The sequence below is a fragment of the Camelus ferus genome, chromosome 35, assembly GCF_009834535.1.
Source record: "Camelus ferus isolate YT-003-E chromosome 35, BCGSAC_Cfer_1.0, whole genome shotgun sequence".
Taxonomy (NCBI): domain Eukaryota; kingdom Metazoa; phylum Chordata; class Mammalia; order Artiodactyla; family Camelidae; genus Camelus; species Camelus ferus.
The window spans coordinates 16,681,874-16,696,176 of record NC_045730.1 but is presented as its reverse complement, the minus strand read 5'-3'; the positions used below and the strand labels follow the sequence as shown (position 1 = coordinate 16,696,176).

Sequence of the window (14,303 nt, the reverse complement as noted above, 5' to 3'; positions counted from 1 at the left end):
AATTAACCAATTTCACTTAAGAATCCAGATTTCTAGTCTCTTTTGAAAAATCAGAAGATCTGACAACACCAGGCCCACATTCCTGCACAGTGACCACCAGCTAGAACTGGTCTCACTGCTCCCTTCTGGTGGGGCTTGCATGATGGTCTCTGCAGTTTTAATTCTCCTGATGGCCCTGGCCACCCATGTCAGCAGCCTGGCTTCTAAACTGTATCTCGGCATAAGGAGGTCCAGGGGAAGGAACAAAAGCCCCCAGATCTCAGCACATTATGGAGGGCAGGGCTGGGCAAGCAGGAAGGCAGGTCGGAGAGTTCCAGTTAGCAGCCACATCCCAGCTGCTCCCTATCACTGTTTATTGCTAGCAGCGTCGCAAGTACCCTGTGTGTATCCTGTCCTAGCTCAAGCCTGCCTTGGGGGTGGGGCTGCTGCAAACACGTGGCTTGCTGTCCGCTACTTCAGGCCATGCCACGTCCTACTGGAGCTGGGCCTGAAGCCTGAGGCTTTGTCCTGGGCCTGAGGAACAGTGTGGCCTGTAGGCACAGGATTCCTTACTGTCCAGCGACCTCAGCCAAATGTACACCAAGGGTTGGCAGCCTTGTCACAGTCCAACATGATGTTGAGAACAGCGCAGGGGGCCCCACCCCACCCACGGACAGGGCCGTACGGGAATTCACACGGTACTTCACGGTGCTCAGGCCTCCCTCCCGGTCCACCTTGAACTGCTCCTGTTTCTGAGCCGCGATGGGCTTCTGGTCCCTCTTCCTCCAGGGTGGGTCATGCAGGTGGCGAAATGTCTTGTACTGGGTTGTGATTCCCAAGGGGCAGAAAAGCTGGAGCCCTGCTTCTTTGATGCGCGGGTAGAACTCGTCATCCTCACGGCCCCAGCCCCAGAAGCGGTTGGACATCCCGTTGCACAGCTGGTAGTGCTGCTTGGAGAGCTGCAGGATGCCACCGACGTGGGTCTTCTAGTGGTAGAGCGGGTGGAGCTCCGGGGAGGCCACGTGGAAGGGCCCGGCCTCGGGGAAGCCATAGTCTAGCTCCTCGCTGAGAGGGAGCAGGAACACGTGGTTCATGGCGATGTAGTCCGTGCTGCTGCCGCTCTCCAGGAAGCCCGCGTTGATGAGCGCCGCCGGGCTGAAGCTGAAGTGGTCCGCCTGGTTGAGCACGTAGATGTGGTGCTGGCTCTTCTTCCTGCTCAGGAAGCGGTGCACGTGCGGCACTAAGACCAGGAGCTCCTCGAAGCGTTCTCGGAAGGGCACCAGCACTGCCAGGCTGTGGGGGCCCCAGGACTCATCTTCTTCCCACTGCTCGCGGGGCGGCTCTGGCGGGCAGGCCCGCTATGGGCCCGGGCTCTCCTGCCCTTGTCCCCTGGCCGCCCCGGCCACGTCCCCAGAGCAGCTGAGCTGCAGCCAGAGCAGGGAGAGGAAGCCCAGTAACAGACAGGCGACGAAGAGATGGAAGACGGAGCATTTCCGGGGGAGGCTGCTGGGGATCAACCTGGACCTGCCGTCCTCCCAGAGCAGCTGCGCCGCTTTCCTCCGGGAGGGGAACATCGTGGGGGGAGGCGGCAGCGCATGGGGCTCGAGCTCCCAGCCTGGCCGGCTAGGCCTCCCCGGCCTACGCCATGAGTTCTTTTTCAATTGAAATATGAATATATTTGTATTTGATTTTGTAAGTTTTCACAAGTTAAAGGATTTTGGATCACATCTTTAGGAATTTCTACAGAATCTAAGGTATATATTAAAAAATTCACTTAACTTTTGGGTAAGGACCATATAGAAAAAAATGCTTGTTAGTGTACATATTATTTCACAAGTGCTTATCCCGGGCAGCTTATTTCCATGGAGTAAGGGTATTTTTAACCTAATTCCTTAGGAGGGAAAATTATGGGAGGAATAATTCTCTGTCCCTTCATCTGAGGCAGGATTTGATTTACCCGATCAATGAGACTGGAAGAATAAACTGAATCTGTATCACTTGGCTCCTTCCTTTTTTTTTTTTTTTTTGGCTTGTCTACAGAGGTTTATTGGTTTCTCCCGCAGTTTTCCATGAAGTAAGCACACATGCTCCACCTTTCTGATTATGGGATCATTTCCCTCTTTCCTCATCATTGTGGTCCAATAAGTGTTAGGCAGCAATTTGGAGGAAAGGTGTTTGCTCTGCAGGTGAAAATTCTCCCTTGGAAAAACTGTCCTGATGTCTAGCCTTCAGGTAGTTATTAGAGAGTTGCTTATAGTCTTAAATTAGTTTTCTTTTCTCTCAACCCTTGACTTACTAGAAATAAGGTTAATATTTTGATCTCATGTCTCTAATTACTATATGCATTCTTAATTTCTTCCTGAATTTATATATGGAGGGGGGAAATGTTTGATTATTTATCACCCTTAAAACCAGAGCAATTTGAAAGAAAGCAAAACAAGTTCCTATGTTTCTGTTTAAAAATGATATCAGGCTCCAGAGGCATTGTGATCCTCAATCAGGGTAAATATGAAGGAAACCAGATATAAGCTCAACACAATAAAACTTATGAAAAAGCAAATCCAAAGGGAAATACCAAAAGGCAGCTGGAGGGTGATAAAGAAAAACCTCAAAGAAGCAACAATAAGACTGACAGCTGACCTCAAGGCAGGAACAATGGAAGCTGTAATTCAGTGAAATGTCATCTTCTTGGTGATGAAAGAAAATACCTGAAAACCTCAAACACTATATTTAGTTTTAAAAAGCCATTCTCAAATTGTTATGGAATAAAGATATTTTTGGAGAGAACTTATCAGCAGAACTGTAGTAATTTTTTTAAAAGACGAATAAAATGTATTAATCTCTGGCAAGAACAGATCAAGGAAAAAAAATAGGAGAGAGAAAAAAGAGAAGGCACAACCAATATGAAAAATAAAAAGGAAAGCTAACTCTAGACCTTATAAATAATAGAAATATGCTAGCAGAACAATGTAAACAACTGTCTACCAAATAAAGTCAACAAACAAGATGACACAGACAGGTACCTTGAAAAACAAAGCTTACTGAAACTGATAGAATAAGCAATAGAAAAACTAAGTAGTATTATATATACATAATTGGAGTCTATCATTTAAAACCTCCCAACAAAGAAAAATCCAAGACATATCGTTTTATTAGTGACTTATTCTAAACATTTAAGGAAGAGATGATACAAATCATACACAAACTGTATCAGAGCGTAGGAAAAGGGAATGCTTTCCACCTTTTTTTTTTCTGATAGACTTTATTTTTTTAGAGCAGTTTAAGGTTTACAGCAGAATTGAGCAGAAAATACAGTTTCCACATAGCCCTCCCCACCCACACATATATACTCCCCTACCCTCAACATCCCTCATCAGTAAGGCATATTTGGTATAATCATTGAACCAACATGGGCACATTATTATCTACCAAATTCCATAGTTTACAGTAGGGTTTACTCTTGATGTTGTACATTCTATGGGCTTTGACAAATGCATAATGACATATAGCCACCACTGTAGTATCATACAGAGTAATTTCATTGCCCTAAATATCCCTTGTGCTCCATCTATTCATTCTTCCCTCCCTTCTGCTCCCCAAACCCCTAGAAACCATGATCTTTTTATTGTTTCTGTAGCTGTGGCTTTTCCAGAATGTCATTTGGTTGGAGTCGTATAGTTTGTAGCCTTTTCAGACTGGCTTCTTTCATTTAATAATATGTCTTTTTAAGTTTCTTCTATGTCTTTCATGGCTTGATAGATCATTTTTTTTACTGCACATATATTTTTAAATTTACATGTATGTACTGTTCACTGTTTCTAAGAATGTTTAGAGCTTTAGCTTTTTAAACTTACATAGTTATCAAAGGAATAAAGCCAACCACAAAATAAGAATTAATTTAAAAAGATACATATATCCTGCCATTAACAGCAGCATTATTTATAATTGCCAAGATACGGAAGCATCCTAAGTGCACATCGATAGTTGAATAGATAATGGAGATGCAGTATGTGTGTGTGTATATATATATATATATAATGGAATACAACTCACCCATAAAAAAGAAGGACATTTTGCCATTTGTGGCCCTTCATTTACTTTTTTTTTCACTTCAAAAACCAGAATTTTATAACTGACAGAGACATTTCTATTACATCAAAAATAATAAAACACCTAGAAATAAACTTAACCAAGGTGGTTACCTATACTCTGAAAACTGAAGTGACACAAAGAAATGGAAAGATTTCTTGTGCTCTTGGATTGGAAGAATCAACACTATCAAAATGGCCACACTACACAAAGCAATCCACAGATCCAACCCAACCCCCATCAAAATACTTGTAACATTCTCACAGAACTAGAACAATTCCAAACTTTATAAGGAACCACAAAAGACCCCAAACAACTAAAGCAATCTTTTGTAGGTCTCTTTTTTTTCTCTTTCTTCTTTTTGTTCTCTTTTCTTATGGTTTGATGACTCTAGAAGATCCTTTAATATTTGTTTTAAAGCTGGTTTGGTGGTGCTGAAGTCTTTTAGCTTTTGTTTATCTGTGAAGCTTTTGATTTCTCCAAGTCTGACCAAGAGCTTTGCTGGATAAAGTATTCTTGGTTGTAAGTTTCTGCCTTCCATCACTTTAAATACATCATGCCACTCCCTTCTGGCCTGTAGAGTTTCTGCTGAAAAATCAGCTGATAACCTTATGGGAGTTCCCTTGTATGTTATTTGTTGCTTTTCTCTTGCTAATTTTAATATTTCTCCTTATCCTTAATGGTTGTCAATTTGATGACTATATGCCTCTTTGGGTGTGGTTCCTCTTTGGGTTGATTCTGTATGTTACTCTCTGCACCTCCTTCCAGGACTTGGGTGACTATTTCCTTTCCCAAGTTGGGGAATTTTCTGTTATTATCTCTTCAAAATTTTTCTCAGGTCCTTTCTCACTCTCTTTGCTTTCTGGGACCCCTATAATGGGAATATTAGAGCACTTCATGTTGCCCCAGAGTTCTCTTAAACAATCCTCATTCCTTTTTATTCTTTTTTTGCTTTTTTATGTTTTGAAGTAGTGATTTCCACTAATCTGTCTTCTAGCTCACTGGTCAGTTCTTCTGCCTCATTCAGTCTATTGTTGGTTCCTTCGAGTGTATTGTTCATTTCAGTCATTTTATTCTTCAACTCTGTTTGGGTATTCTTTATATTTTTCAACTCTTTGCTAAAAACTTCACTCTGTGCATCTATACTCCTCTTGAGTTCTCTGAACATCTTGGCCATCATTACTTTAAACTCTTTCTTAGATAGATTGCTTATCTCCTCATCACTTATTTCTTCCTCTGGGGTTTTATTGTGTGCCTTGGCCTGGGAGATATTCCTTTGCTGCCTCATACTGTCTATCTTTCTATGTATTTGTGGATTCCTTCCACAGGCTTTGGGATTATTATTTTCTTGATCAAGTCTCTAACAATATGAAAAAATAAAAATATTGTCCTTGTCTTTTACAATAATCTGAAATCAATTCCAATATGACAGGTTTAAAAAAAAAAAAACTTTGAGGCCATAACACAGGACAATATTATCCAGACTTTTGAATAAGGAAAGATTTCTTAAACAGGATATTCCAAATATTGAAAATTAAGAACTTTAAATTACTGAAACCATTTGGAGGCCAGAAAGGAAACCTGAGGGTAGTACAAGATATTTACAACACATATAATTAATGTGTACTGATTTATCAAATATATCAAGAATTGCTATAAATCAACAAGAAAAATACACATATACACACAACCCAATAGACAAATGGCCTTCAACAGGCACATCCAGAATACATGCAAATGGTCAATAAACACGTGTTCATCTCATTTTTAAGCAGGTAAGGGAAAATCAAAACCACGATGTGGTGCCACTGTGCAAATACCAAAATGGTCAATATTTAAAAGACGAGTCCTGTCAAATGTTGGTGGAAGTGGAGTGATAGTATCTCTCATCTCCCATATGCTGTTAATGGGGATGTAAATTCCAACAATCACTTTGAGAAACCCCCAGGATCTTCTAAAGTGGAACATGGTCATTCCCTCTGACTAGGTGACCACACCCTGGTTTCCCATCAGGAGTTTTGGCTTATGTGTATTTTCTCAGCATGGTTTTCATTTAGCATTTGTCCTAGATTTTTTCATTTTTAAACAATTTTTTTGTCCTTAACAGTTGTACTATAGTAAGGCAGGGAAGGTTGGGTGAACTTCTACTTTATTCTTCCAGGTTTTGCTAAGGTTTTATCTAGTAGTGTGAGACACATGCAGTAAAGAGGTTCATACTGTAACACCTTGTTGAATCTGAAAGGCTGCCAGAGATAACACACTTTCTAGGACACAAAAGTCTAGGAATAAGCTGGCCATTTGGTATAATAATAACCAGTTGTGGCCATTGTGCACTGACCTACAAGAAGCATGAAGCCAGTTCAGTTGCCAGATAGTATGGTTGGCTGGAAACTTGAGAAACTACAGATTAGATGTATTTGAAATATGTGCAGAGAATAGAGGCTGAGAAAACAGAGTGAACCATGTCTGAATACTCTTACTACAGTGGTTTTACTTTGTATCATCTGGTATAAATCTATGACCATTAATTTATGCCATTATTGGGTAATTTTTTTTATTTTACAATAAATTTTCTTGAGAGCAGTGAGCTCAAATGAATGGTAGTTCATATTCAGTAAGAAATTAAATGCTGCTTCAGTTTCTCAAGGAAGGTAATGATATATGCATTATTTTCACAAAATATTTATTTTTCCAGAACATTTTTTCATTTTTCAGTTTTATTAGGTAAGATTGATGCAATTTGCATATATACAATATATTGCATATATATATACATGCACACACAATGTATTGCACATATTTTAAATTTACATATATGAACTGTTCATTGTTTCTAAAAACAGTTTAAAGATTCAGCTTTTTAATCTTACATAGTTATCAAAGAAATAAAGCCAACCACAAAATAAGTATCAACAGAATGAAATAATCCAATCATAAAGGGCAGTCAAATGTGCTTACAAATATTCAAGAAATCAACCATCTAAATTATAAATAATAAGTAGTTCATTTGTGTCCATTTTTTAAAATTCCACATATAAGTGATATATGGCATTTTCCTTTCTGCTTCTGGCTTACTTCATTTAGAATGACGATCTCCAGGCCCAACCATGTTGCTGCAAATGGCATTATTTTATTCTTTTTTATGGCTGAGCATCACTCCATTGCAAATATATACCACATCCTCCCTATCCAATCATTCATTGATGGACACCTGGGTGGCCTCCATGTCTTGGTCATTGTAAATAGTGCTCCTATGAACACTGGCGTGCATGTGTCTCCTTGAATTATGTTTTCTCTGGGTATATGTCCAGAAGTGGGACTGCTGGATCACATGGTAAGTCTATCCTTAGTCTTCTAAGGAACTTCCATACTGTCCTCTATAGTGGCTGCACCAATTTACATTCACACCAACAGTGTAGGAGAGTCCCTTTTTCTCCACACCCTCTCCAGCATTTATCATTTGTAGACTTTTTAATAATGGTCATTCTGGCTGGTGTGAGGTGATATCTCATTGTAATTTTGATTTGCATTTCTCTAACAATTAGCGATGCTGAGCATCTTTTCTTGTGCTTCTTGGCAAGCTGGATGTCTTCCACAAAATATTTGTTGACCTCAACCATCCACCCTGAGGCAAAGTGATATGACTTACCATGAGATAACCAGAAGACAGTTATGGCACTATGAAATGTCTGCACATACATTAAGGCAGTAGTTATCTGAGGAAGCCTGCAAGCAGTCACTGAAGGTGACTTTCAATATCGCTCCAGGAAGCATGACTTTTCATTAAGATCAAATGGCCATTGCAAATTAATTGTCCTCAGTTTTAAATTTCAGATTTTCTTGTGCAGACACAAAAAGTGAAGTGATGGCTGTCAATGTGTTTGCCATACCAGCAGAAAAAGAACTTTTCAAACAGTTAAATAACAGTTTTATACCAGCACCACTGATGCCTCAAAAAGAAAATCATTTCAATAATGGCTGAATTTTTCTCTCTAATTGATTAAGTCAAAGTAAAGTTTTTAAAATTCATTCTAGCAAAGGTAAAATGTATGGCATGATGATGAATCCTTCTATAGATTCACTTAAAACATTCAAAATGAGAGATAACATTTCTGTGGTGATAATGCAAATATGCCTTTTGGCAGAATATGGCATTGAGATAAAAACAATATTATTAAATTAAGAAACCTATGGAATAGAAATGTAGTTGGAATTGGTTGTAGTGCACACATACTTTGTTAATGTGTCAAAAAATGTCCTTTTCTTTTGTGCATCAAAGAACAATATCAAAAGAGTGAAAAGAGAACCCACAGAGAGGGAGAAAATATTTGCAAATCATGCATCTGATAAGCAGTTAATATGCAAAACATATAAAGAACTCCTAGAACTTAACAACAACAAACAAAAAATGGGCAAAATTCTTATATTTATTCAAAAAAGATATATAAATAGCTAATAAATACATTAAAAGATGATCAACATCACTAGTCTTTAGAGAAACACAAATAAAAACCACAATGAGATACCATTTCACACCCACAAGAATGGCTATTAAAGAAAATACAATGGAGAATAACAAGTGTTGGTGAAGATGTGGAGAAATTGGAATCCTGTGCATTGCTGGTGAGAAAAAATGGTACCACTGTTGTGGAAAACAGTATGGCAGTTCCTCACAAAAATAAATCAAAATTATCATATGACTCAGCAATTCCACTTCTAGGTATACACCCAAAAGAATGGACAGCATGGACTCAAACAGATGCTTGTATACTAATATTCATAGCACCATTATTTATAATAGCCAAAAGGTGGAAACAACTCAAATGGATGAATGAATAAACATTTGTTTTATATTTATGTATATATATATTACACCCACACACATATAATGGAATATTACTCAGTCTTAAAAAGGAATGCAATTCTGTTACATGCTACAACATGGATAAACTTTGAATACATTAATTTAGTATTAAGTTAATAAATAAACCAAGAACATAAGGACAAATATTGTATGATTCTACTTATATGAGGTGCCTATAGGAGGCAAGTTCATAGAGATATAAAGTAGAATAGAGGTTACCAGGCACAGTGGAAGAGGACATTGGAGAGTTATTGTGTAATGCGTACACAGTTTCTGTTTGGGATGATAAAAAAAACTGGAAATAATGGTGACATTTGCACATTATGAATGTACTTAATGCCACTGAATTGTGTAGTTAAAGTGATAAATTTTATGTTATGTGTATTTTATCACAATAAAAAATGTGCTATCTACCAATCTAAATACATATATAATTGTCAGAATTATATATATGTATGTGTGTGTGTATATATATATATATATCCTCTTTTTATTTGCTCCCCATTATTAATTGTTTTAGAAATATTTGAGCATTTGAATGTTACTTTGTTAATTTATCTAATGTCCTGCAATGGTTTTAGAAAAAAGGTTCTTTTATATTTTGGTTGAATTTTTTTTCATAATCTATTGAAAATATTTATCAAAATGTTAAAACAAGTGAACGCCAAAGCCTTTCAGCTTCTGAAACTTTTACCCATTTGAATTATTGAAAACCAAGTTTGTAATCAGAAAGCCATTGAAATTTATCCCTATAAAAGCAACTGTTGGTGGGGGATTAAACAAATTAAAAGAGGAAAACTTAAATATTGTTCTAGGCTTAATTCTGAAATTTTGAACTATATTGACATGTTTGGTAGAGTTCTTACTTTTAATTGGATATATTTATATTCTAATCAGAAGTGAACTCAGAAGGCCTATAATTTTTCTGTAAATGTATGTGGCAAAACATTTAAAGAAATTTAAACGTATTTCTTAAGTTTTGCTTATAAAAGATTTGCTAAAGAAAAAATTATTTTAAATTTTAAAAATATTTTAAATTTCCATAGACAGTATCTATGGAAATATCAGGCATAAATATTTACACATTTCAAGGTGATAAAAACTAGAATTTAGATTATTCTTTGTTTAGCACTTTGCTGTGAGCTTACAAGGTACCTCAGAACCCACGAAAAGAGCATTTGTATTAAAATACATATGGAGAAGAGTCCACTGAAGGTGTCAACCACAGAATTTATTTGGCATAAAATGAAACGTTGATTAAATTTTGCTAGCAGTTTTACAAAACATATTAAGACCAATAAGACTATATTAAAATATATGTTCTTCAGAAAAAAATACTAGATGTGGCTAAAACTCTAATTTACACACATATGTACCAAGAAGAGTTACCCTGTTTTCTATAAAAATACATTTAGATTATTCACATGAATATTTTTTAGAATTTTACTTTAATGTACATGGATATATGTTATTTTAATATTTTAGAAGGGATTTTCTCTTCAAAAATCATTTTTGGATCAAAATCTTCCTATAGGTCTCCCAATTTGTTGACCGAACTTGTTGGCCAATAAATAAATTTTAATTATTTTTAATATCACCCATTCCTCTCAAAAATGTCTCAGTTTGGATGATTAAAATATATGGTCACTCTGTCTTTGGCTCAGCAATTCCACCCCTGGGGATGGTGGGAACACAGGAGCAACATCAGACATGTAAGAATATTTATGGTGGGATTATTTGTAAAAACCTCACACTGGAAACAGCCAAATGATCAAAAACAGAAATAATTAGACTAGTTCTCCCCTATGGCTCCACATTAGGATCACCAGTTAGGCTTTCAGACCTCATTTCCAAGGATCCTTCCCTCTGTCTCTAAGACACACTACTAACACCTTCCTCTGGAAGTTATGAGAACCCAGGGGTTCATGTCTTCTTCCTAACTCTTCCTCTTTGTTAAGGTGAAGGCCCGGGCATAAAGCTGAGTGTGAACTCAATTCTCTGAGCAATGATTGCTGTGGTTTCCCTTTCCTATAGTCCTTTTCTGATCCCACTATTGAAGATGCAGTTTTGCAATGAGACACGTGGCCAGGTCGGATTCCACATTAGTCCATGGGGGGCTGGGGCTGTGCTTTTAGCATTTTGACATCCCTACTGATGAGCTCCATAAATGAAAGGATTAAGACCATCTTGCAAGGAAGAACTTAAATTTTCCTCACCAAAAACGACAGCTAGTCTCTTTCCCACCTTGGAACACAACCCCCTCCCTCACATTTAGTACCGACAAAATCGCGTCACCACATCCTCTGTTAGCCCCTTGGGCAGAGATGAGGCTGTCCCCACTCTTGGCACAGGACAGTAAGTGGAGCTGCTGGGAACCTCCCACAGCCCCTCCTCACCGAGGAAAAGCGATGCTTTCAGAAGTGATGCTGCTGCTCTGCCAGTCTTCCTTTCCTGAGTAAATGCTTTCTTCTCTTAGAATTATATCATTTAAGCTGAAAAACATTGGAGTGATGACTTACCATCCTTTTCAGGGATGGGAAAGTTGTACTCACGTGGTAACGTCCGGCCCAGGTGGGCGCTGGGTCCTGACCTCTCGCAGTGGCTTCTGGAAGCCTGTTGGCTCCACGGCCCAGTGCCATGTTGGAACGGGCTCTGTGGGAAAGTTTACACCACAAAGTAGCCAAGGCTACTAACCAGGGCTCCCCACCTCCCCAGGAAGCCGACTGCCTGCCTAACACCCTCAATCCCACTTTATGCTGCACAATTCTGAAGTAAAGTATATTTAAGGCTGTCTTCTTACGAGTAGTGTCTTAGTCGTATGGTAGTTTGTAAAAACAAAACAAGACAAAGCCTCACCATTGGCTACACAACCTTTACACAGTACTGCTATGTTACGTATCCCACCTTAATATTTTAATTAGTTTTAAACAGTAAAAAAATATAATGAAATAACTATACAAGTTCTCCTGATGCACTGCATTTATACTTCATGCTTGACTGTAGCCTGCTTTTTCTGTATCTTAAGACATTTCCCAAGTTCTGTGTCAGGTTATCTGGGGCCCAGTAGATGGCACTGCTACACTGTCTTTTTGGTCAGATTTCAGCGTGGTTGCCTTCCGGGATGCTAATCAAAAGTGTGTAACTGGAACAGGAGTTGGGAGGGAAATCCAGATTTCTCAACCTAGTTCTAGGCAGACACCGAGATTCTAAGTCTCTTTTTTTTCCCCCAAACCCTTTACAGTTCTGTGCCTTGAATAAACAGATGTTGTGAAAACATTCATTCCTTGGGTATTTGTCTAATACTTTTCAGCTGAGAATCTGAAGGTACTCTGCTCACAGCTTCTCTCCAGGCCTTACAATTTAGATGGACAGATGAATCCCCTCACAAATCTTTTACTGTTCTTTTTACACATAAAACAACAAGGTCCAGAGAAGTCGTGTTACTTGGCAAATTGAATATTTACTTCTGGAAAACTGAGTTTTGATTTTTAAAATATCACTGACACTCTAAGAAGTAAGGCAGACTATGGGACATGTGAATGAATGTGTAACAAGCTAATAGGCTGCAGCCTCTTCCTTGCCAGAACCAGGCCTATCACTGGAGCTGGAATAACTGGGTCATCCTATTCAGTTTTCTCTTTCATCTTCTGATTAAATTTTCAGACTCACAAAATAGGGTAGATAATAACATAACAAACAGACACACACCAACCACTCAGTTTAAGAAAGACAAGATCACGGGTACACTTGGACATTCTGTGTATTGCTTCCCCTTGCATTCACTGCCCTTCTCCCTGGTGACATTTAGGATTCGATTTTTCCATTCGTGTCTTGGTCACCCTCCTCCTGTCTTTTTGCAAGCTGATTTTTCTCTTTCAACATTAGGCTTTGTAAAACTGTTCACGCTGACATCCAGTTGATTCACGTTTACCTTTCCACAGTGAGTGAGTTCTTCACACTTGGTGTAAACCATTTTTCCCTTGATGCCTATTTATGTTCCTTCCAATTTCTTAATGATGGCAGACAAAACACATTATTGTTTATGTATGAGATATTCTTATATCCCTTTATAGTTTATGTACCTTAAATATTTCATAATAACCCCAAAACATAAAAAGCAGCATCTCCAGTCATTGCATCCAGATTAGCTTCATGTTCCCTCACTCAGTGTAGTTTGTGTGATTTCTTATAGGAGTTGACGATTTTAAAATATTGGAAGGCAGCAGACTATGGGTTAAATAGCCATTTAGAGGGTAATTCAGCCTCCCTTGAGTTTGTTTTCTAGATACCTAGGAGTGGAATGGAAGGGTGTATGTGTGCACATAGTCATTCCACTTTACAACCAAATGCCAAATAGCTCTTCAAAGTCATGGCGACCGTTCCTAGTTTGACTGTGTTTGGAAAATCCAGTTGCTCTTCATCTTCTCTAATACTGTCTGTCAGTCTCCTTCTTTTAAAACAATTTTTTTCTTATTGAAAATTTCAAACATATACACAAATAGAGAGACTAGAAGAATGAAATTTTCTGTTCCTGTCATTCAATTTTAACAATGATTAATTCATGGCCGATCTTGACTCATATAGACCCGTTCTTCTCCCCCAGGTTATTGGAAGCAAATCTTCTCATTCCAGCCTATTACTCTACAAGATAAGGATTCTTTCTTTTAAACATAACCACCAGACCATGATCACACTTAAATATCATCAACCATCATTCCTTAATCACAGAAAATAACCAGTCGAGGTTCACATTTTCACAATTGTCCAATAACATTTTTGTGGTTTGTTTGACTCAGGATTCAAAGTAGGACGCACACAATGCAACTGTTGCCGTGTCTCTTAGAAGTCTTTATATCTGTGGACTCCTTCCATGTCTTTTTTCCCCCTCCTTGATTTATTTATTATTTATTAAAAACTGGACTGCTTGTCCTATAAAGTTTCCCACATTCTGGATTTTGCTGATTTTGTCCCAAATTGTTTAATTGGCTCCTTTGTCTCCATCTTCTGTGAAAACTGGTGCCATATTTTGATGAGACTTACGTTACATTTTTCTTGGTTCCATAGTTTGCAAAAGTCTCCAATACATCATTTCAGGATCTCTTTCCAGTCAAGGAGTTGGGCTTCCCTGTAAGGACTAAGATCACATTTCAAACAATGAGAGGCAGCAATTCCCAGTTAGTCACATATATTTTGTACGTAATTTGTTCACTTTTTTCTGTACCTAAATTTGATGGCCATCTGGGAGGGGAGTCCTTAGATTGAAACATTTACTGCATCAAAATAATAATAAAATAAGCCCAAAACAATTCCTCATAGACTTTGGATCCTGCAACCCCCTGCTTATCCTCACCTGGTAGATCTAATATCATTT

The 14,303-nt window shown here is 38.2% G+C and overlaps 1 pseudogene; it reads right to left on the bottom strand.

The window, feature by feature from the left end:
* Positions 1-311: 311 nt before the first annotated feature.
* On the bottom strand, positions 312-1,611 carry LOC102516249 (annotated as a pseudogene).
* Between the last annotated feature and the right edge of the window lie 12,692 nt (positions 1,612-14,303).